This window comes from Sturnira hondurensis, unplaced genomic scaffold (assembly GCF_014824575.4).
Source record: "Sturnira hondurensis isolate 20B ecotype Veracruz unplaced genomic scaffold, ASM1482457v3 Scaffold0017436, whole genome shotgun sequence".
Taxonomy (NCBI): Eukaryota; Metazoa; Chordata; class Mammalia; order Chiroptera; family Phyllostomidae; genus Sturnira; species Sturnira hondurensis.
Window position 1 is genome coordinate 8,064,207 of NW_028090067.1, and position 22,948 is coordinate 8,087,154.

The following is a 22,948-nucleotide window of genomic DNA, read 5'->3' on the forward strand; positions in this document are numbered from 1 at the left end:
GCCATCGATGGTATACTATGCAGGAGATAGCCAACACACTCAAAATATCCAAATCAATAAAGTTATTGAACAGGAAAAATAAAATCAGGAAAGTTTAGTGAAAAGGAAAAATGTGTTTTATACTTCATAGAAAAAACTAAATGGACGTTTTGACCAACCATATGTATCAGTAGGGAATTTATCCAAGGAATAATGATAACGAATATTTATATGGTACCTACTAGCTTCCAAACACTTCACAGTTATAAACTCATTTAGCTCTGTGACCAAGGTATAGTTATTATCCTCAGTTTTATAGAGGAGGAAACTGAGGCGCAGCGAGGTTAAATGACTTGCCCAAGGCTTGGATTCTGAGGCCAGGCATTCTAGCCCCATCTTACCCTCTTAACGTTATGTACTGGTTTCTGTGGCTGCTATAACAAATCACCACGAACTTTGTGGCTTAAAATAGCACCAACATATTATCTTATGTTCTGTAGGTTAGAAGGCCAACGTGGGGCACACCGAGCTAAAATCAAGGTGTGACAGGACTCTGTTCCTTTGCCTTTTCCTGCTTCTAGAGGCTGACACATTCCTTGGCTCCTGGCCACTTCCTTCACATCCATAGCCAGCGGTGGCAGTGCGGTCCTACAGACATCCCATCCCATCCCATCCCCATCCCATCCCATCCCATCCCATCCCATCCCATCCCGTCCCTTCACTCTGCTGTCACTTCTGTCGTCACATCTTCTCTGACTCTTCTGCCTCCCTCATCTACTTTTTAAAAATTTTTTAAAGTATATTTTATTGATTATGCCATTACAGTTGTCCCATTCCCCCCCTTCACTCCCCTCCACCCTGCACACCCCTCCCCCACCATTCCCCCCTTTTGTTCGTGTCCATGTGTCACAAGTTCTTTAGATTCTGTATTTCCCATAGTATTCTGGCCCTCCCCCTGTCTATTTTCTACCTACTGTCTATGCTATTTTCTGTCCCTTCTCCCCCTTTCTCCTCCTCCCACCCCCCTGTTGCTAACCCTCCATGTGATCTCCATTTCTGTGGTTCCGGTCCTGATCTAGCTGTCCACTTAGTTTGCTTTTGTTTTAGGTGTGGTTGTTAATAACTGCGAGTTTGCTGTCCTTTCACTGTTCATATTTTTTACCTACTTCTTAAGTAAGTCCCTTTAACATTTCATATAATAAGGGTTTGATGATGATGAACTCCTTGAATTTGATCTTATCTGAGAAGCACTTTATCTGCCCTTCCATTCTAAATGAAAGCTTTGCTGGATAGAGCAATCTTGAGTGTAGGTCTTTGGATTTCATGACTTGGAATACTTCTTTCCAGCCTCTTCTTGCCTGTAAGGTCTCTGTTGAAAAATCAGCTGACAGTCTGATGGGTACTCCTTTGTAGGTGACTTTCCCCTTATCCCTTGATGCTTCTAGTATTCTCTCCTTCATTTTGGTCTTGGCTAATGTAATTATGATGTGCCTTGGTGTGTTCCTTCTTGGGTCCAACTTCTTTGGCACTCTCTGAGCTTCCTGGATTTCCTGGAAGTCTATTTCCTTTGCTAGACTGGGGAAGTTCTCCTTTATTATTTGTTCAAATAAGTTTTCCACTCGTGACTGTTTCTTTCCCCCTTCTGGTACCCCTATAATCCGGATGTTAGAATGTTTAAAGATGTCCTAGAGGTTCCTAAGCCTCTCCTCATTTTTTTGAATTCTCATTTCTTCATTCCTTTCTGGTCAGATGTTTTGTTCTTCCTTCTGGTCCATTCCATTGATTTGAGTCCCAGTTTCCTTTCCATCACTATTGGTTTCCTGTACATTTCCCTTCATTTCACTTAGTTTAGCCTTCATTTGTTCCTCTAATTTGTGACTAAAATCAACCAGTTCTGTGAGCATCCTGATCACCAGTATTTTGAACTGTGCATCTGAGAGGTTAGCTATGTCTTGGTCAGTTAGAAGTATTGGCTCTGGGGCTTTGAGCTGTTGTTCTTCTTGAGCCATAATGTTTTGGTCTGTTTGTGCCTGTTATGTATGAGGGGCAGATCCTTAGGTATTCACCAGGGTCAGGCAACCCAGTCACTGGGTTGTGATGCTGTATGTGGGGGCGGAGTCAGACGGGGGCAATGGCGTTGGTTCCACTCTCTCTCAGATTTCGGTCCCCTCTGCTGCTTCTCGAAAGCAAACTGGGCCCCCCTGGTGTCAGCTCCCGGGTGTGTGGGCCTTTGCACCCTCCAGGACCCTCCAGGACCCTGTGGGTCTCTCCAACGAACTCTCTGTGAGCCTGGGAGCCTCTCCCAACACCTGGACCCCTAAAGTTTTTCCAATTGGTGCTTTTAGGCTTTAATTCCTGTCACTGGGGCCCTAGCCTGCACAGTCTATTTCACTGCTCACTCCTTCACCTGATTTATCTGTGCATGAATGTGTGACCATGGATAGCCGGTCCCCTTGTGCCACCACTGGGTCCACCCGTTGCCACCCCACGCCTGGGATCTGCCAACTGCTGCCTGAGTGCCTGGGTCTGTCTGGCCACTTTTTCCTGCGTGACCCGGTCCACCAGCCGCTGACTCTGCCCCTCTTACTGGTCTGGCTGAATGGTTTGTTGTTGTCAGACTTCCATACAGTTCAATTTTCTGTGTTTTGGTTGCATTTTTGTTACTAAAACTTTGTTGTCTTTAAACTTGGTTGTGCGAGGAGGCACAATGTTTCCGCCTACACCTCCATCTTGGCCGGAAGTCCCCTCATCCACTTTTAAGGACACTTTTTGTCCCATTGAATCTGCCTGGATAGTCCAGGACACTCCCCCTATTTTAAAGTCAGCTAATTAGCAACCTTAATTCCATCTGCAGCATTCATTCCCCTTTGCCATGAAGCTTAACATAGTCTGTGGTTCTAGGGATTAGGATGGGGACTTCTTTGGGGCGTGCCATTCTGCCTAGTACAGCTATTTACATTTGCCAATCAGGAAAGTCCCAAGGGTCTGTCTGTCTAGGACAGAGGACATGTGAGTTTTAATGGGGGGGGGGGAAAGAAAGCAGGAAGGAAGGGAGGGTTGTGGCAGNCATGTGAGTTTTAATCGGGGCAGGGGAGGGGGGGGGAGAAAGCAGGAAGGAAGGGAGGGTTGTGGCAGTAGGGTTTGGGGACATTAAATGGAATGTCATGTAAAATATTTAGTCTGGTACCTGGCCTGTAGCAAGCACTCAATAGTTAACAGCTATTTTATTATTATTATTGTCATTACTGCTGCTGTCACTACTATGAGGATCCCTGGGGAAATCTCTGAAATTCAGTTTACAGTCAGTATCTAAGTCTGAGGTGACAAAGACTGATTTTGGCCAAGGTGAATATCTGATCTGAAATGGAATAGCATTACTTTTAAAATAAATGTTACTCGTGTTCCAGATAATGTTACAGACTGAATGTTTCTGTCCTCCCAAAATTCATGTTGAAATCTAATTGCCCAAGTGATGGTATTGAGAGGTGGGCCACTGGGAGGTGATGAGGTCATGAGAGAGGAGCCCTCATGACGGGAATTAGTGCCCTTAAAGGAGAGACCAGAGAGCTAGCTCCCCCTCTTTTCACCATGTGGGGCTACAGTGAGGAGTCTGCGACCTGGAAGAGGGCCCTCACCGGAACTTGACCTTGCTGGCACCCTGCTCTCCTGAAAATAAATGTTTGTTGTTTAAAAGTCACCCAGTCTGTGGTGATTTGTTACAGCAGCCCCAGTAAAACAGGATTGCCATTCACATTTATTTATCAGTGGTAATGTGCATATTTGTTTTCTAAACCCTTTCAGCATAGGTATTTGAAGATACTGATTCTTCTAGCCGTCAGCCTTTTTCTATATTTTATCTCTAGTGTTTAGACTTCTTTTTTTTTTCATTGATCTAAAATCTTTAGAGAGTCCTTTAGGCAAGGAGACACTGAGATGGATTCAGGCAGGACTGATGTTCCTACCGAGCGCTGTGACTTGCAGCAGGCTCAGAGCAGTTGTTTTATTGCAGTTACTTATTTGGCATTAGGATCCTCAATATGCAGGTCGTTCGTATTGATCCACAGAGTCAGGGGCATCGTAGCTCTCTCCTGGAAAGCTGGGAGCTGAGATGAAAATGAAACAAGCTGTGCAGCCTGGGATTTGTGCTTCTGAAAATGATGTGGCTTCTTTTAAGTAGGACAGAATTTAATGACTTTTGTTGAAGGGACAAAGAGGTCACCAAATCATGTGGGAAGAGCACACCTTTTGGTGTTGGGAGATTCAAGAGTTAGCTGGGTTCTCTCAGTATTGGTGGAATCAACTTTGAATAAGTCACTTAGAAATCTTTTATTGCCACTTACCCATCTGTAAATGAATATAGTTTTTCATGAATTCATTCATTCCACAAGTACTTTTAATATGTTATGCACAAGTATTGTGCTGTAGTAGAAAAGTAATGTTTCTGTGTGTTCAGATGTATGTTTATGTATGTGTACATATTTTTATTTAAAATTTGAACTCAAGCATTTAATGTGATGGGAAAGAGGCTATTTTACAAGTCAAGGGATAAAAAGCAGTTAAAACACCTATAGAGAAAGGGAAGATTGGCCAAATTTGGGTACAGTAAAGTGAGGAGGGGTTGACATCAGGAGAAGTCGGGGGGCTGGGACAGCATCTGTGGGTGGACTGTGTGGGGTGTGATCACACTGTGCATGATATCACCCAGAAGAACAATAGCAATCAGAGGGGGGAACAGGGATGAGAGGGGAGGAAACAGTTGTGCCTGTAGGTGCCAGGCTCTGTGCTGTGTGGTCTTCATCTGTTGTCCCATTTGACCTTTGCGACAACCCTGCAACATAAATTTCATCATCCTCACTTTACAGAAGGTGGAACCCAGGCTCGAAGCACTTAAACAGTTTATCCAGGGCCCCAGAGTAACAAGCAGACTTTGGAGTTTGAGCCCACATCTGCCTGATTTCAAACTCATGCTCCCTTCTCAAGAGCACAGCGGACACCTAGGGAGCATCACTAGACATCAGGCTGCCCGTGAGTCTAGGAGTACGGTCATCTGCATGTAGAGATGGAGAAGCGGAACAGAGGTCCCTGAGTCACGCAGCTGGCAGAAGCAGGAAGCCCTCCCGAACAGACTCCACGAGCTCACCCTTCTGTATTCCACTAGCATCCTCACCCCGAAGCTCTCATGTTTATCCTGTTAGGGTTTGGGGCTGAAAGACAATAGATTTATCTCTCTTAAATCACTTCTTTTGAATCTCCAAGAAGGACTACTGGCAATTGTAGAGCCTTGGGCAAGAGTATAAGTGAATCCTATAGACCATATGTCTAAGTAATTAAACGTAATAAATCATGTTAACAATTAAGGACAACACAGTGATCAGTCAAATGGCAGTCTTCAAGTAGTGGTAGCCATAATTGTAGTGATAAAAGCAGTAGTGACCACCATTTATAAACAACTCCTGTATCCCAGAGTTACACCATTGACACATTGCAGCTCTGTAGGTATGGGTAATATGATGAAGGTCAGAGAGACTGAATGGCTTTGTCAAGGTCACTGCAATCAACATCAGATTAGTGAACAGGAGAAAAATGTGTTTTCTCCACAATACTGCCTTCTCCCTTGACAAACACATCTGCATAATGACCTGCAAGTCCAAGTTCTCAGGATGCTTGGTGATCTGTTCCACTGGTGAGGGTGGGGAAAATCGTTCCCCACCTACCTTGGCCTGCCTGCTTCTCTTCAGGCTCATACTGAGGGGCTTCAGGCTTGTACCTGCAGACACCCCAACCCATGCCCAGGTGCCATCATTGCCGCGTGCAAGCATCTTGGCCACTTGTCAGCACAGAAGTGTCTTCAAGAGGACAGTCCTGGTGTACAGGTCCACAAAGACCCAGAAGTGGACTTGGGGCTTTTGAGGCAGGCTCTGGGTAGCGCATCCCTTTGGCTTTGCCAACACCTCACTCCATAGGGAGCAGAACGGCTGGGGCAGCCCATTTATAAACCCTCTGCAGTCCAGGGCCTGGGCAGGGCTCAGCGCACTCACATCTAAGAGTGGCACTGAGGAAGGGACAGAGGTTAAACCTGTGGTCTTTGTGAATAGTACGTTATTCCAATGACCACTGATTGAGGACCGTTTCTTAGAAATATCTCTAGCCCTGAGAATGAACCAGGCTTCTCATTTCCTGCTTTCCTCGCCCAGTACTATACCCACACCATCAGTTTTATGTTTCCTGCTCCTCATTAATGGTATCGCCCATGCGTGTTGACCGGCCTTGGTGCTACAGTCTTCTTCACCACCCACTATCACCACCAAATGCCATTGGTCCCAGCTCTTCCTCTCTGATCTCCAGCACCACCATAGTTGGAGTGGCCACCGACTCCAGTATGAATGACTGTAAGTCTCCTCATTTCTTCTGTCTTTCTCCACTCCCAAATATGTCACAGGTGATTTGCAAAGCTCCTACCACTAGTTCCATTGTACAATTCGAAATGAACATCCTTCCTTCAGGAATCCACAGCCCACAGATTGACAAGCAGAGCAGGGGCTGGAATTTCTACCCTTCCTTCTCTCCGCAGCCTTGCATCTACAGCAGTGAATGATATGACTGCCACTCCTGGTAGCATTGCTTCCTCGCGTAACAGCATTCAAAGCTGCCCTGTGGTCTTTAAGATAAAGTTGAAACTCCTTAGTGTGGTGCACAAATTTGCCTTTCCAGCTTCTTTTCCCGTCCCCAGCCTTCTGGGCTGGACACACCTACAACACGACCACACAGGTCACCTAACTATCCCATGATGGTTGTTTCTTCTTTTTAAGGTGCTCTCTCTTTCCTCTTACTCTGGTGACAGCATGTGCTTGAACCTGTTCAGATGCCATGGTCTTTAGGGCACCTCTTATTTCTCAGGCAGGTGGTGTTGGAATTCCAGGCACATTAGCCTTTGTAAATGTTTGGGTTATGGAACTGATTCTATTGTCCCACAATTCTTTCTCTCCATGTCTGTGTGTTGCACACAGCACAAGTTAGCAGCCAAAGGTAATTAGAAGGGAGTTCGAGTCTTTACTCACATTTCCCAAAGGACACAAAGAGAAGTCAAGTACGTGGTCTTCAGCCATGGCTTATCGTCCTCTATTCTTCCTTTACACACTTCCTCACCACCCCTGACAAGAACAATCTTCCTCCACCCCCGCCTGCACAGTTTTTCTTTCCTCTTCCTTTATTGTTTTGCTCCTCACCCTTCTCTCCCATTACTTTATTAGGTGGACTGACATAGCTTCTCCACCAGGAGAAAAGAAAAGGATGAATTAGGGTGTGAATCGCAGGCCTGCCTTTGTTGGGTTAGAGACCGTGCCACTTGGATTGTGCCAGGTTCTGCTGAGGTAACAAGCAACCCTCAGAACTCAGTGGCTGACTCAAAGGTGTGTTTTTTGCTCACGTGACAAGTTGGTTATGGGTTCACTGAGGCTCTGCTTCTCTGTCTTCTTTCTTATGGGAACTTGAGTGAAGAAGCAACCTGGACCCAGGACATGCCTTCCCATGGCAGAAGGGAAGAGTAAGGGTAGAGCCACACATTTGCTCTTAGAATTTCTGCTCAGATGTGGCACATGGCACTCTGGTCACGGTTCACTAAGCAAAGCAAGTGTCCTGGACAAGCATGATAATGGGGTGGGGAGTTACAGTTCTCCCCCAGGGAGGGCGGGTGCAAGTTCATGATAACTGGTAGGAATATAAAATCTTCACAAAGTAAAGCAGCAAATCAGGAAAAACAGTGCAACCTTCCCAGGAATATCTCTTGTCATTATTGTTTTTGTCCTGTCACATTTATATAACACATTGCTCTGCGAGCTCTTTTAGGACTCAAGGGATGTCTTGTATTATTTTGTTTTGTTTCAAGCACCTTCCGTATTGTTAAGAAAGGAAGTTTCCATGCAAGTTAGCAAAGACTTGGGCAGAAGAAAGCGAAAGGATGTAGGACCAGAATCTGACTTGGGGTTGAAAATATTTCAAAGCTCAAATTCGGAAACCATCTTGTTACTGTGGTGATATTCCTGTCAGGTTAACAAGTGGGATCGTGGATGTCTGCTTATGTGGCGTGTGATTTCTGAGAGAGAAGGACGGCCTCTCCGCCAAAGAATGCGTGTGTTCCAACTCCCTGGACCACTCAGGCTCCATTCAGGAAAACTGAACCCGCAGTCATTTCAACACAGAGGTTAACACGGGAATTGGCAAAATAAATATTGGAGAACTAAAATGTCATAGAAGGAGCCCTGAAGCCCCACGGGTAATAACTGCAGGAAGTGAAGCAGCTACTGCCTCCAGGGTTCTGGGAGCAGGAGAAAGAGGGGGAGTTGTCTGAACCTGGAAGCTCCGAGGAGGGGCCCCTGGAGCTGAGCCCCAGATCTCTGATGGGGAGATGCCACCCTGCTGGCACTGGTGCCCTGGGGGCATGGGGCAATGCAGTGAGTATGGTGGGGCTGTTTCTTTAAAAAGAATGATACACACTAGAACCAATTGCCACCTCGAGGTTGAAGAATCATTGCTGGGGCAACAGCAACAACAGACAAACAGGAAAAACCAAGTACGACACCTCTTGCCCTTTTTCCCCCTTTCAGTCTCCTCTAGTGCCCCCTACTGGCCAAACATAACAGAGAGCCAGATGCAAAGGAGAATATTGTAGGTGGCCAAGTTCCAGCGCTAGCATCTTAGAGAATAGAGAAGAGGGGGCCAAGAGATGACTTAATAAATAGTGCACTCCCTCAGATCTGGAATTTGGCAATTTTAACTTTAATCCTTTGGCTAAAGTCATCCACAGCTAAAACTAAAATATTCCTGGGAAAAATGAAACATTGAACATTATTCTTCATTTATACCCTATTATGATTATGGCAGTCGCTTCTAGAAAGTTAGAGAAGAGGTGGACGGAAGAGCTTTAGTCGGATGCTTTGGCTGTTTGGGGATTGGACAGAGAACGCCATTAAGATGATAAAGGAAAAAGAGATCGGAAATTTTTTAAAAGACAGGGATTATGGAAAATAAGTTTTACTAACTTTGAAATTTTGTGAATGCTTGTCAGAGTGTCTAGGTCCTTGCTGGTCACAGCAGTATTAATGAACTGCAGGAGAGTGGACTCGGCTCCAATAGAGGGTGTGAAAACGAGACCCAGGAGGGAGACCAGACTAAGACAGTAGCTGTGAGTGAGTCACGGGGTGATCAGTTTGTGCGGTGACAGTTGCCTCGGTAATTTGGGCAAAATTTTACTGTGGACAAAATTGCAGCAGCGCCCTCATGAGTGGAAAGCCCAGGCCTGGGTTATTCTGAATTGGATCTTTCTGATCTGAGGCTTAATTAAGAAATCATTTATGTTTCCAAATTTGTGTTTATGGATTTTTTACAACTGCTTTTCTCTTTCATTCTGGCTCACTTTCAAATAGCAAATCAAAGAGGTCTCCCATACATCGGAGCCATGCGTTCGGGTTTTCATTTCAAATGGCCACGTCAGTTCGGTCAGCACCAAGGCCCAGTTCAGTGACAGACACTGGGTGGTGCTGGACAAAGGCAAGTGAATCCCAGCATCTGTGCTTACGGGTCAGTGGCTGAGCTCACGTAAACTCTGGCTGGGACCACAGGCTGTGGAGTGAGTGGGGCCTGGTCCCTGTGCCCCTGCCCTGCAACACGCAAACCGGGTGGTTTGGAGCTTCATTCGCTTCGTCTGTAAATTGGGAGTCCTAATAGTACTCACCTAATACGAAAATTCGCAACTCGGTGTATAAAAGCCTATGGTAAATGTTCAATGAGCTTGTCTGTTACTACTAACAATGTGCATACCTAATATAAAAATAGATGATTTTAAGGTGTGTGAGTTGTATATATGTTGATTTTCACTTTTCCTACAGGTGGAGATAGGTGAGGACTGGTCTGAATTGTTACAATTTCTAGAATAGTCCTATTTCCTCCCCTCCTTTTCTTTTTCCTACAGTGTTGCTTCTTTAAACCTTTATTCTTTCCTCTACCTCCCTCTTGTTCCTCCAGAATTATTCAGGTTACTGTGCACATCCCCGGTTCCCTTGGCTCTGTGTAGACCTACCCAGCACCAAAGGTACTATTTTGTCAAATGTGTCTCTTACCAATAAATGTTCAACCTCCGGCCCCATGAATGCATATCCTCCTATTAAGTAACTAACACTTAAAAATTATTGATTGATTCAACCAACGATCCCCCAGCCTTTTTCTCACACAACACATGGTGATTTTTACTTGTGTAGCACACTCTTCATGGTTTCTTTTCCTCTGGAAAGCACATTAGAATACATGGGCGGAAGTGGATGTTATTATGAATGTACCTCAAATCTGTTTTGATTTAACATCCTTTTTAAACCTCCCCCCCCCCAATTTAGGCATTTTAGTCATGATTAGCATCAAATTAATTGCAACTAACCTCACCATTCAGCATGTCATGTCCGGATGTTTTGACACATGAGTGAATTAGACTCCCGAATTTAACTCTTGCTTCTTTCTTAATACTTCTCCAAATATGCATACCAAAAATGTCGCTCCTCGGTGTATCTTCCTTGACACACATTTGTACGTGTGTTTTTGACAGTGTTCTTTACAATGATAAAGCATTGGAAATAGCCTAAATATCCACCAGGAAAAAATGAATCAACGAACTGCAGTGTCTTCACACAGTAGACTCGGAAGCAGCAGGGCACACGACTGGGCCAGAGCTCCTTGTGTGAACGTGAACCTCACGTAGTTGCCCAAGGAAAGCCAGTTGCAGATGAATGAGTACAGCATGATCTCATTTCTGTAAATACTTAAAACATACAATCTGATGCTGTATATTTAGGAATACACACACACTAGAGATTATGAAAAATCCCTGATAGTGATTGCTCCTAGGGTAGGGGAATGAAATGGAAAAGGAACACACAGGCAGACTTCAGCTGTATCTGCAAACATTTATTTCTTCAGTTAGTGAGCATATGAGTGTTTGATACTATTCATTTTTCTTAAGATTTTATTTATTTATCTTTAGAGGGGAAGGGAAGGAGAGAGTGAGAGAAATATCAATGTATGGTTGCTTCTTGTGCATCCTCTGCTGGGAACTGGCCTGCAACCCAGGCATGTGCCCTGACTGGGAATTGAACCATGATCCTTTGGTTCACAGGCCTGTGCTCAATCCACTGAGCTACGCCAGCCAAGGCTGATACTATTCTTAATGGAGTTTTATGTCTGAAAGATTTTATTGAAATAGAAATTTCCATGAAAATGTCAGTACCTCATTTTAAAATAGCAAGTACTTATGGGGGTGTGTTAAAACTATGAGGATCCATAATCTTTATATAAAGGGACAAATAGTGAGCTCATAATAAAAATCATGAAACTGCCATTTACGAGGATATGTGAATACCCTGCTTGCATTACTTCCTAACCCTCAAACCTCCCTCTGCAGTGGATGTTATTGTTGTGCCATTTGATAGAGAAAAATACTGAGGATTAGAGAAGTTACTTTTCTAAATTCAAATAGTACAGTTCACCCTGGAACAGCACAGGTTTGAACAGCACAGCTTCATTGTTGCATACATTTTTTTTCAATAAATACAGTAAATGCATTTTCCTTAACATTTTTTTCTCCAGCTTACCTTACTGTAAGAATACAGTGTATGATACATGTAACATACCAAATATGTGTTGTTTGTGTTATCGATAAGGCTTCCAGTCAACAGAAGGCTTTTAATAGTTGTATTTTGGGAGAGTCAAAAGTTACACATAGATTTTCGACTCTGTGGGGTGGGAGGTGGTGGTTGCCCAAGGGTCAGCTGTACTTGGCAGAACCAAGCAAGACTCTAACTCAGGTTTGCTTTACCTTAAACCAATAAAGTAGATGTTACTATATCAGCACTTGAGCTGTTAAGTTCATGTTAGATTCTATCTCTTCATGAAGCAACTTCTTCCTCTGAAATTGTGAGAAACTACGTTTCTGTTGCTTAAGCCACCTGATCCATGGTACTTTGTTATGGCATCAGTAGCAAACTGATACACGTATTTATTAGAGTTCACTCCTAATAATAGCTTGACTAGGTATAAACATCTATAGCCAGCCAAAACCTTTTCCTTCAGAGTTTTTGAAGTCTTGCTTGTTTGATTCTAAAGTCTAATATTGCTGAGAGGACTTCAAAAGATTCAAATTCCTGATTCTCCCTGTATAACTTGTTCTCCTCTCTGCGGAAGCTTGTCTCCAGTGTTCTGAAATATGAGAGCTAGGTATCTTGGTGTGGCTCTTTGTTCGTCTATTAGAATGGGTACTCTGCAGACCCTTTTAACTTGAATACCCTTGTCTGTCAGTTTAGGGAAGTTTCCTTGAATAATTCTTGAACTTTGTGGAAGATTTGTTCTTTTTCTCTTTCTGGAATTCCTATTTCTCAGATATTGAACTTCCAAAGCTGATTCTCTCCGGTCCTTATCTTTTCTCTCTGTTTTGTTATCTAGAACCAAAAGATTTTCTCAATTTATCTCCTGGAAGACTTCCTCAACTTATTTTTAATTCTTCTGATTTTGTTTTAGTTTCTAAGAACTGTTATATTTTTATAATGTTTGGACTTTTTAAAATCATGTTTTGAGTTTTTTGCACAATCCCATTATCTTAATTCTCTGAGCATAATGATTTTTTAATTGAGATCTAATTGATATATAACATATTAGTTTCAGGTGTACACCATAATGATTCTCTTTGTAAATAGTGAAAAATGATCCCCACAATATATCTACTTAACACTTGTCATCATACACAGTTAGACTTTTTTATCATGATGAGAACTTTTCACATTTACTCTTTTAGAAAATCTTAAATATGCAATGCAGTGTTATTAACTGAAGAAACCATGCTGTGCGTTACATCCCCAGCACTCATTTACTTTGTAACAGTAAGTTTGTACCTTTTGACCCCTTCTCTCATTTTCCCCACAATCCTCTACCTCTGGCGACCATCAGTCTATTCTCTGTGTCTGTGAGCTTGTTTTTTTTTTTAAGATTCTACATATTAGTGAGGTAATATAGTATTTGTCTTCATTTATCTGACATTTCACTTAGCATAATGTCCCCAAGGTCTATACATGTAGTTCCAAGTGGCAAGATTTCAGTGTTTTTGTGTCTGAATACTATTCCTATATATATATAATGAAATAGTCTATGTCTATATTTACATATATATGACTAGTGTATGTGTGTGTGTGTGTATAAATAATGTGTATATACATGAGGCCTGGCCAAGAAAAAATCCAACCATTGTTAATATAATGAGAACGGTTTGCACAACATTGATGTAACCTGGCAGCCAAGAAGAGTCGACTGAAATGCGCATGTGTGAACAATGACAACTTCACTGTACTAACTAGTCAGTGAAGCGGGAGACACCATTGAGTGAGCATGTGTGCTGTGTGGCCATCACAAATGGGAGGGAGGGGGGAGCATGGGGGGTGGGATGGGAGTAATAGACAGAAAACTGTATTTGAAAAATAATTAAATTAAAAAATTGGAAAAAAAAACAAAATGAGTGAGTAGAGCAACGAATCTGCATCAGATTTTGCATTAAGCTTGAACATTCCTCCGTGGAAACTATTCAGGTGATTCAGAAGGCTGCAGCTATGGGAAATGGGTGACTGGCAGTTTCATCATGACAGTATGTCCACTCATGTATCACATCTTGTGCAGTTTTTTGGAGAAATATCAAATAACCCAGGTGACCAGTCAGCCCCACTCTTTCAAAATCACCTTTGAAAGAGAAGAGCTTTCAGACCCTCCATGTGATTCATGAAAATACTATGGGGCAGCTGATAGCGACTGGGAGAACTGTGTGACGTCCCAAGGTGCCTACTTTGAAGGGAACTGGGGCATCATTTTTCTATGTGCAATGTTTCTTGTATCTTGTATCTTCAATAACTGTCTCTGTTTTTCATATTACATGGTTGGATACTTTCTGGGCTGACTTCATATGAATACTATATGTATATATACCTATACAATGAAATAGTATATGCATCTATTTACATATATATGACTAGTGTGTATATATATGAATAGTGTATGTGTGTATATCTGTATATATATATATATATAATGGAATAGTATACCATGTTTTCTTTATAGTTCATCAGTGGACTGGGTAGGTTGCTTCCATATCTTGGCTATGGTAAATAGTGTTGCAGTAAACATGGGGATTCGTGTATCTTTTCAAGTTAGTGTTTACATTTCCTTCAGTAAGCACACAGAAGTATAATTGTTGATTATATGGTAGTTCTGTCTGAAATTTGAAGAACCTCCATACCATTTTCTTTCTTATTTTTTAAACTTCTTGACCTTAAATTTTTTTTTATTTTTATTTTTTCTTGTCATTCAAGTACAGTTCTCTCCATTTCCCCCCACAACTCCCCGAACCCCAGCCATCCCCACCTCCCACCCTCAATCCTACCCCTGCTTTGGTTTTGTCCAAGTGACCTTTATAGATATGTTCCTGAAAACCCTTCCCCCTCCCCCCCCATTACCTCCTCCCACCTCCCCTCTGATTACTGTTAGTTTGTTTTTAATTTCAGTGTCTCTGGTTATATTTTGCTTGCTTGTTTGTTTTGTTGATTAGGTTCCACTTTGTAGATGAGGTCATATGGAACTGGAGAGCATTATGCTCTGTGAAATAAGCCAGGCGGTGAAAGACAAATTCCATACCATTTTCCATAGTGGCTCTACCAATTCACAACCCTACCAATAGGGCACATGCCTTCTATTGTTTCCACATCTTCTCCAATATTTGTTATTCTTTGTCTTTTGGTAAAATGATATCTCATGGTGGTTTTGATGTGTATTTCTCTAATGATTAGTGATGTTGAGAACCTTTGTATGAACCCATTGCCCCTCTGTGTGTCATCTTAGGAAAAATGTCTATTTGGATTCTCTGCCCACTTTAAAAAATCAGATTGTTTCTTGCTATGAAGTTGTATGAGTTCTTTGTATATTTTTTGTATTAACCCCTTATCAGATATATGATTTGCAACTATTTTCTCCCATTGTAGAGGCTGCCTTTTCATTTTGTTGATGGTTTTGTTTTTTTGCTGTGCATAAGCTTTTTAGTGTGATGATGTTCCACTAATTTATTCTTTTTTATTTTGTTGCCATTGCTTTTGGTATAATATCCAAAAAATTCATTGCCAAAAGCAATGTCAAGGAGCTTAGTACTTATGTTTTTTTCAGGTCCTATGTTCAAATTTTTAATCCACTTTGAGTTAATTTTTATATATGGTATAAAATCCAGTTTTATACTTTTGCATATATATGGCTGTCCAGTTTTTCTCAACACTGTTTACTGAAAAAACTGTCCTTTTCTCAGTGTATATACTTGTCTCCCTTGTCATAAATTCACTGACCATATATGTGTAGATTTATTTCTGGGCTCCCTATTCTGATCAGTTATTCTATTTTTAGGCCCATACCATACTGTTTTTGATTACTGTAGGTTTGCAATATAGTTTGACATCAGGGAGCATGAGGCCTCTAGCTTTGTTCTCTCTCAAGATTGCTTTGGCTATTCAGGGTCTTTTTTGGTTCCACACAAATTTCAGAATTATTCTATTTCTGTGACAAATGCTATTGGAACTTTACAGAGATTACATTGAATCTGTAGATTACTTTGGATAGCATGCTCATTTTAACAATATTCTTCTAAACCATGAGGATACAATATCTATTTATTTATTTGTATCTTCTTCATTTTGTTTTATCAGTGTCTAATAGTTTTCATTATATGGGTCTTTTGCCTCTTTGGTTGAATTTATTCCTAGATATTCTTTTTGATGTAATTATAAATGGGGTATTTTTCTTAATTTTCTTTCTAATAGTTTATCATTAGTGTATGTAAGTACAACAGCTTCATGTATATTGGTTTTGTATTTTGCAACTTCAGTGAATTTGTTTATTAGTTCTAAGAGTCTTTTGGTAGAGTTTTTAGGAATTTCTATGTATATATTATGTCATCTTAAAATAATGATAGTTTTACTTCTTTTTATTGTTATTCTATTACAATTGCCCCAATTTTTTCCCCTTTGCTCTCCTCCACCCACCCCAACCTCCACTCCCCCAGTCAATTCCCTCAGTGTTGTCCATGCCCAGGGGTCATTCATACATGTTTTTTGTCTAGTCCCTCCCCTTTCTTTCCACCATTACCCCCTCCCTGCTGCTCACTATCAATCTGTTCCATGTTTCCATGCCTATGGTTTTATTTTGTTCATTAGTTTATTTTGTTTATTAGATTTCTCTTCCTGGTGAGATATGGATTTGTCTTTCAAATACGGTATTTGTCTTTCAAATACGGTATTTGTCTTTCAAATACGGTATTTGTCTTTCACTGACTGGCTTATTTCACTTAGTATAATATTCTCCAGTTTCATCCATGCTCTTGCAAATGGTAGGAGTTCCTCCTTTCTTTCTGCTGTGTAGTATTCCATTGTGGAAATGTACCACAATTTTTTGATCCACTCATTTACTGATGGACACTCAGGCTATTACAGAACATGGCTATTGTAAACAGCACTGCTGTGAAACAGGGGTGTGCCATTTTACTTCTTTCTTTTCAATTTGGGTGCCTTTTTTTCTTTCCTTGTCTTACTGTGCTGGCTCAAAATATTTAATACTATGTTGCATAAAAGTGGTGAGAATGGGCATCTTTGACTTGTTCCTGATCATTAGAGGAATAGCTTTCAGCTTTTCACCATTGAATATGATGTTAGCTGGAGGCTTATCATATATGGCATTATTCATCATGATTTTCTAATGTGTTTTAATGGATGTCTTCAGATACCTAGTAAGCTTTGATTGACATATACTTAAGAATAGGAAATGCAAAATGAGTATGAATTCAGAGTAATAGGTAGGGTTTCCCATGGTGGGCTTCATTGTAGGAAAATAGCTAGGTGGGATTTTTTTTTCTTTTTGGTGTCTCCGATGTCACTATCTTCAGATCCTTCATCTTAGGCTGCTCAGATTCCCCAGAGAGAAATTTGCTCGTCTTCTGCCTGGACAGTCAAGGTCTGGCTGCCAATGTTTGGAGTCTAAGGGGATGAAGACAGCTGGGAGTCTCAGCTTCCGGGATGCAATTGATCCTTCAGTTTTCTTTATGGTACCTCTACCCATAACCATGCCTGCTGTCTTTCAGTTCAGAAACTGCATTACCCCATTAAAAACAAAACAAAACAAAACCTCCACTTGTCTGGTAGAGTCCAGGTAAGGGTATGGGCACCTGGCATCTTCCTAAACAGCTTTTAACCAGGACCCATTTTAGCATCCCATTTATCCTACTTCTGGAGGTCACTGGTGCCCCAGTTCTAAAATTTTATGACAGTTTTACAGAATAAGTATGATTGTGCTTAGTTTCCCCTCAAACTGGTTTAGGATTCAGCTTTTTCTGGTCTCCTAATTCTGTTATCACTTATCTGTCTGCTTTTTCACATTTCAACATTTGATTGCTGTTGTTCTTTGCTATCTTTCTTCCTTGAGGATTTATACTTTTATTTAAACACAGACACACTTTACTATTACTTTCATGGGGTTTTGAGAGAGAGGAAAATTGAATACAAGTGTTTAATTTTCCATCTTTACCTGGAAGTCTCAAGAGCAAGTATTTCTTAGTTTGTATTTAACATTCAAATAGCAGAGATGATATTATGAAGTACAATTAGAAGTGACCATTGAAATAAGAAAAAAGCCTTATATTTCTTTATATCCCAGGAGCTTATCACCTTAATCCTAAAATGAGACTTGAAAATCTTTACTGAACAGTCAAGTATACTTGAGATAAGAAGTTAGTTATTGCACTGCAGTTACCAAAAGCCAAAAACTCTCAAAATAGGTCTTGTCACTTAAAAAAAATAATTGGTTGCTTTGTTCCTACTTAGATTTTTATTAACTTGAGGACATAATTTAAGTGACAGTTAACTGTATCAGCTTCTCTTCTCCATATTAAAAAAAAATCCCTATTTAAAATCTAATTAAGAAAGTTTCCTGAAATATTTATTTACAGGCTTCTTTACATCGGTGGTCTTGAGACAGAATTTCAAGCAGGCAAGAGTGAGCTATGGAACCTGGGCCTAGGCTCCAGACTCTCACAAACCACACTTCTGCCACATTGTGTTGATTAACGCCCATCACAAATCCCATGCAGATTCAAGAAGTGGAGAGATAGACTCTAATAGTTGATAGAGGAAGTTAAGAAATTCACAAAGGACTGTGTGTACAGGGACAGGAAGAATTGTGGCCATTTGGGCGATCCACCACAGCCTCCCTTCTGGCCATAATTTACTCACATTTATCCCACACAGAAAATATAGTCCTTCCCATTACAGGATCCCTGGTGGTCTCATCCAATATGGCACCAGGCTCAACATCCAGGATCTCATGTTCCAACATTAGGTTTAACTGGGGATGAGGATCCTTGGAAGCAGTTCTTTAGATATGATTCTTCTTGACCCAGAGACCTGTTGATGAAAAGGCCAGTTAACTGCCCCCGACATTTCCAACAGACAGTGGGGAAATGGGCATCGGATAATTACAATGTTTCTATTCATCATGGAGAGCAGGAAGCATATAGTAGTCACAGATACAGAGCAATTCTTCAAACTCCTGTACTGTAAGGCCAAGAAACATGCCTTGATTAGTTATCTGGTTCTGTTTCCTACTTGCCATATGCCTAAGGTTTTTAAATGGATAGAGGTCAACAGTGTGACTATGTCTAAAATAACTGTACAGCGCCATCTATAGGTAGCTAGATTCCTCTTGAGAAAGATACTGCCATATTTTTTTGGACCATAGACACACCTGGGCTTTAAAGGAAGAAAATAGGAAAAAAAATTTTTGAGGCAGAAAATGTGGTAAAATATTTAATAACATAAATAACATAATATTTCACCAATGTAAATGTAAACAGAACTCAAGAGCAGCATTAACAACCATTATTCCTCCCAAATTTAGGGGGTGCACCTTATAGTCTGAAAAATATGGATTTAAACCACGGAGGTTTACAAGACAGATTAACAGAAGTAGGTGCTCAAACAATGGAGATTTTCATACCTTTGAGGATACTTGTTTGTTTTATCAATCTCAGGAATTCCATGAAATGGGTATTAAACCAAGTTTTAAAAGCCTCTTCATTGCCTTTATTTTCCCCAAAGCAGTATCACCCAGAAAACATAATGATAAGATAAACTGATTTTTAGAATGATCAAGGAAGGAAAACTATAAAACTTATCTGTAATATAATCTGACAATTTCTGGAACATTCAGTGGGCCTCTGGGGTAATGGGGAACACATGGTCTGCTTGTTCCCTCAGGCCCTAGAGTCGGGAACAAGGCAGTCCCACCCTGTCCTCATAGCGCCTGCATTCTATGAGGGGAAAAAGGCCTTCTTCACAGAGCCAGATGGAAGCATCTAGAAAGTCCCCTTCACACACACACACACACACACACACACACACACACACAGGCAGACCTGTGTTCCCAGCAGTTGGTTTTGCAAACAAATGGGAAGATTTGGAACAGGACAGATGGCTTTTGAGTCCCTCCTCACCACCTGCTGCTTGTGTGACTTGGTGCACAGTACCAAGCCCTCCCAGGGGCTGGAGAAGATGTGTGTTTAGAGCCTTGATCATGGAGCTGATCCGTCTCTCCCAGTTCAGCAGTTTTGCCCTCCTCACCCCTCAGCGGGAAGGTAAAAACAAGACCTGGAAGAGAAATTTCCCTTTTAAAATTTCCCTTTTGAAAAAACATTTTCATTTTTATAGGTGGTACATGTGATAAAAATGTCTTGTGTGTTTATAGTGAAACGTCTTCCTACCTTCTCAGCCAGAAGCAACCCGTGTTTCCAGATGTGTGTGTGGGCCCTTCCGCCGTCACTCTGGGTGCACAAGCAAATACACGCCAGCCTGTGTATAGCTATAACTGTGCATGTTTTCCTCTACGTGAGTAGCTATAACTGTGCATGTTTTCCTCTACGTGAGTAGCTCTGTGTTTTGAGCCCTGTTTTCTTCTCCGTAGTATCTTGGAGATTTTTTATGTCTACAGTGAGCACCCTGAATCATTTTGCAGCTGCAGAATATTTCAGTGAAATCTGTGCCATAATTTATTTATCTTATCCCCCACTGGTGAATTATTTAGGTCATTTCCAGGCCTTTGCCACTGTAACACATGCCATAATGAACATTCTTGGACAGCTGTCACTCTGCATGGGGGTGAGTGCACTCATAGAATAAATTTCAGAAAGAGAAATTGCTGGGTCAGAAGATATGTGATGAGGGTATATACGTAATTCTGATAGACCCTGTCAAGGAGCCCTCAGAGAATTTGTGCAGATTTGCCGCCCCATGGGCAATGAGTGGGAACAGAACCGTGTGTCTAAGCCTGTGCGGAGCCTGGGTACCTCAGAGACTAAGCACCAAGTCTTGTGTCTGCCAGAATGGCTCAGCTTCCTGTGTGTGTGTGTGTGTGTGTGTGTGTGTGTGTGTGTGTGTGTGTGTGTGTGTGTGATTTCAGTTGAAGAAAGCTCTTTTGGCTAAGTGGCTCTTTTGTCTATCATGCCAGATAATTTTAGGACTGTATAAACGTAACTACTGTTAAGGAGCTGAAATTACATCCGGCCCTTCGAAGGCAACCACAAGGCTGATGTGGCCCCTGGTGAAAATGAGCTTGACACCCCTGGAGAAAAGCTTGAGAACCATGTGTAGGAAATCATCACTATTCTCTTGCCCTCCAGTTTGAAGGAGTGACAGGGAAAATGAGATGCTCCATACCCTATAGAAGATTGGAGCCAGAGAATGGTTCAAATGGTATCTGGAAAGATGGAGTGAATGGAAGGATGTCCAGGAAGCAGGAGCAGAGGCCAAGGTATAAGGAGATGAGATTATCCCATAACCTCCAGTGTTAGCTAGTGTTCTCCAAAAGGTCTGCTCATCGGGGCCAACTTTAAGGACGTATCGTATGCCACGCCCTGTATTAGTGCTGGGCTACAGAGAGGAGTGTGGCTGGCCCCTGCCTCAGGAAGCTCAGACTGAGAAGTCAGACACGTAGGCTGATGGTCTGTAGAATGTCATAGGAGCGACAGCAGTGAGGACAGCTAAGAGAGCTTAGTGACTGCCAGACAGTGGGCTCAGCAGTGCTTGTCGTCTCCTCTGATTCTACAGAAACCTTACGAGTGATTACAGTGCCATCCCTGCTTTCAGAGACAAAGAAACTGACACCCAGAGAAGCGAGGGGCAGTCCTGACACCACACAGTACATGGCAAAGCCAGGGTTTAAATGGAGGCCATCTCACTTCTAAGTCTTAAGGGAAAGCAGGAGTAATATTGGGGTGAAAAGCCACTTCCTGCATGTTTAGAGCTCCCCCGCATCATGTTTTAGGGTGAGACTGGTAGGGTCAGGAAGACCCTTGGGGCAAGGGGGATGCACCCTGAGCTGAGGTTCAAAGGATGATTGGAAGCAAGGAGAGCATTCCAAGCAGAATCACTCCTGGGTGGATCCCAAGAAGAGCCAGCCTCCAGGAGGTGTTCTGTCCCAGGGAGGCGGGTGGGTGGTATGGATAAGCAGGCATTCTATAGGGCCAGACTGCTTGAGTTCAAATCCTGGCTCTGCCTCTTATTAGTTGAGTGATTTGGGGCACATTCCTTAACGTCTCTGATTCTTCACCTGTAAGACCAGACTTTCAGGTCCCTAACGCCAGAGTTGTTGTAATGATTGAACGAGTTAACGTATCTGGGAGGCTTAGACAGTACCTGGCCTGGGCTCTGTGTGTTTGTTCCCACTGTGAATGTCCAGGCCCCCAGTACAATGTATATGTGAGGAAGAGGAAACTCAGTTTTGAAGCTTGTCTATTGTGCTTACTTTAGAGAACTATTACATGAGCTACAAAATGTAATGTGCTAAGCAGGAGAAAGAAGCAGAAAACCATTATCCTGGAGGAGGGGTACATGCTCTAGCCTTGGGTATCTTGTCAGGCATAGCTGTGTTTATCAACTTTTAGTTATCTTCTGAAATTGTGAGTGGAAGGGGCTTTTTTTCCTCTATCATCTATTTCTTCCTGACATCTTTATTTAGTGTTAAAATGTAGTGGTCTATCTCAAGGTGAAAAAGCAGAGGAGGATAAAATAAAAAGGAACCACATTTGAGGTAACTCTTGGTTTTCCTCTCTTGCTCTCTGAGGACATAAAATGTTTTCAGAAAATCCTCAAGCAAAAGAAAGATAAATGCTGTGACTCCCTCACTTACCCGTGTAGCATCTCTCGCTCATTCATCAAGTCAGGGTACCTCCTTCTGAGAACAATATACTGTAACAGGATAAAAGTAAAAGTGAGGAGGAAATGCTTCTCTGAGGAGTCAGTTCATGTGTCTTCTTCATATTTTGTTTTCATACATTTTTTGTCTTCATGCCCCCTGGCCTTCCTCTCCTTTATATGTCATCCCAAACTCACCGTCCCATTCTGTTCCCAGATCAAACTCCGTTCCTAACCACCCTTTCTCCAAGCTGGTTTTAGCTCTTCCTCCCATCATTTGAACAATTCTTCAGAATCCATCTTCTGGAAGGAAAACACTTAGTAGAAATATTTCCCAACATAAATCCCCATGCCCCTCACATATACTACTCAAAAACCTGTACCCGCCTGGTGTACTAGGCACTCACTACATCCTTGGGCTACAGAAATTATGATGATTCAGCCTTTTGTCCTGAATGAGCTCTCCGTCTTGGGGGAGAGAAAGGCACAGAAGGAGGTTGGCTCCGCCCCTCTTTGCCCTGGGATCCGGTTCCTTTCCTGTGCGGAGTGTCTTCCTCACCACCCTGTAAGCCTCTCAGGGGTAGAGATTTTGTCTGTTTTACTCACCCCTGCATAATCAGTGCCTTACAGAGTGCCCTCAATAAACATATGCCAAGCAAATGGATGAAAACGAGTGACAG

General features: G+C 42.0%; 1 protein-coding gene across 5 annotated transcripts in view; it reads left to right on the forward strand.

Moving 5' to 3' along the window:
- ANO4 (anoctamin 4) overlaps positions 1-22,948 on the forward strand; it is a 347,220-nt gene that overhangs the window by 247,381 nt on the left and 76,891 nt on the right. The gene's annotated exons all lie outside the window — the stretch shown is intronic.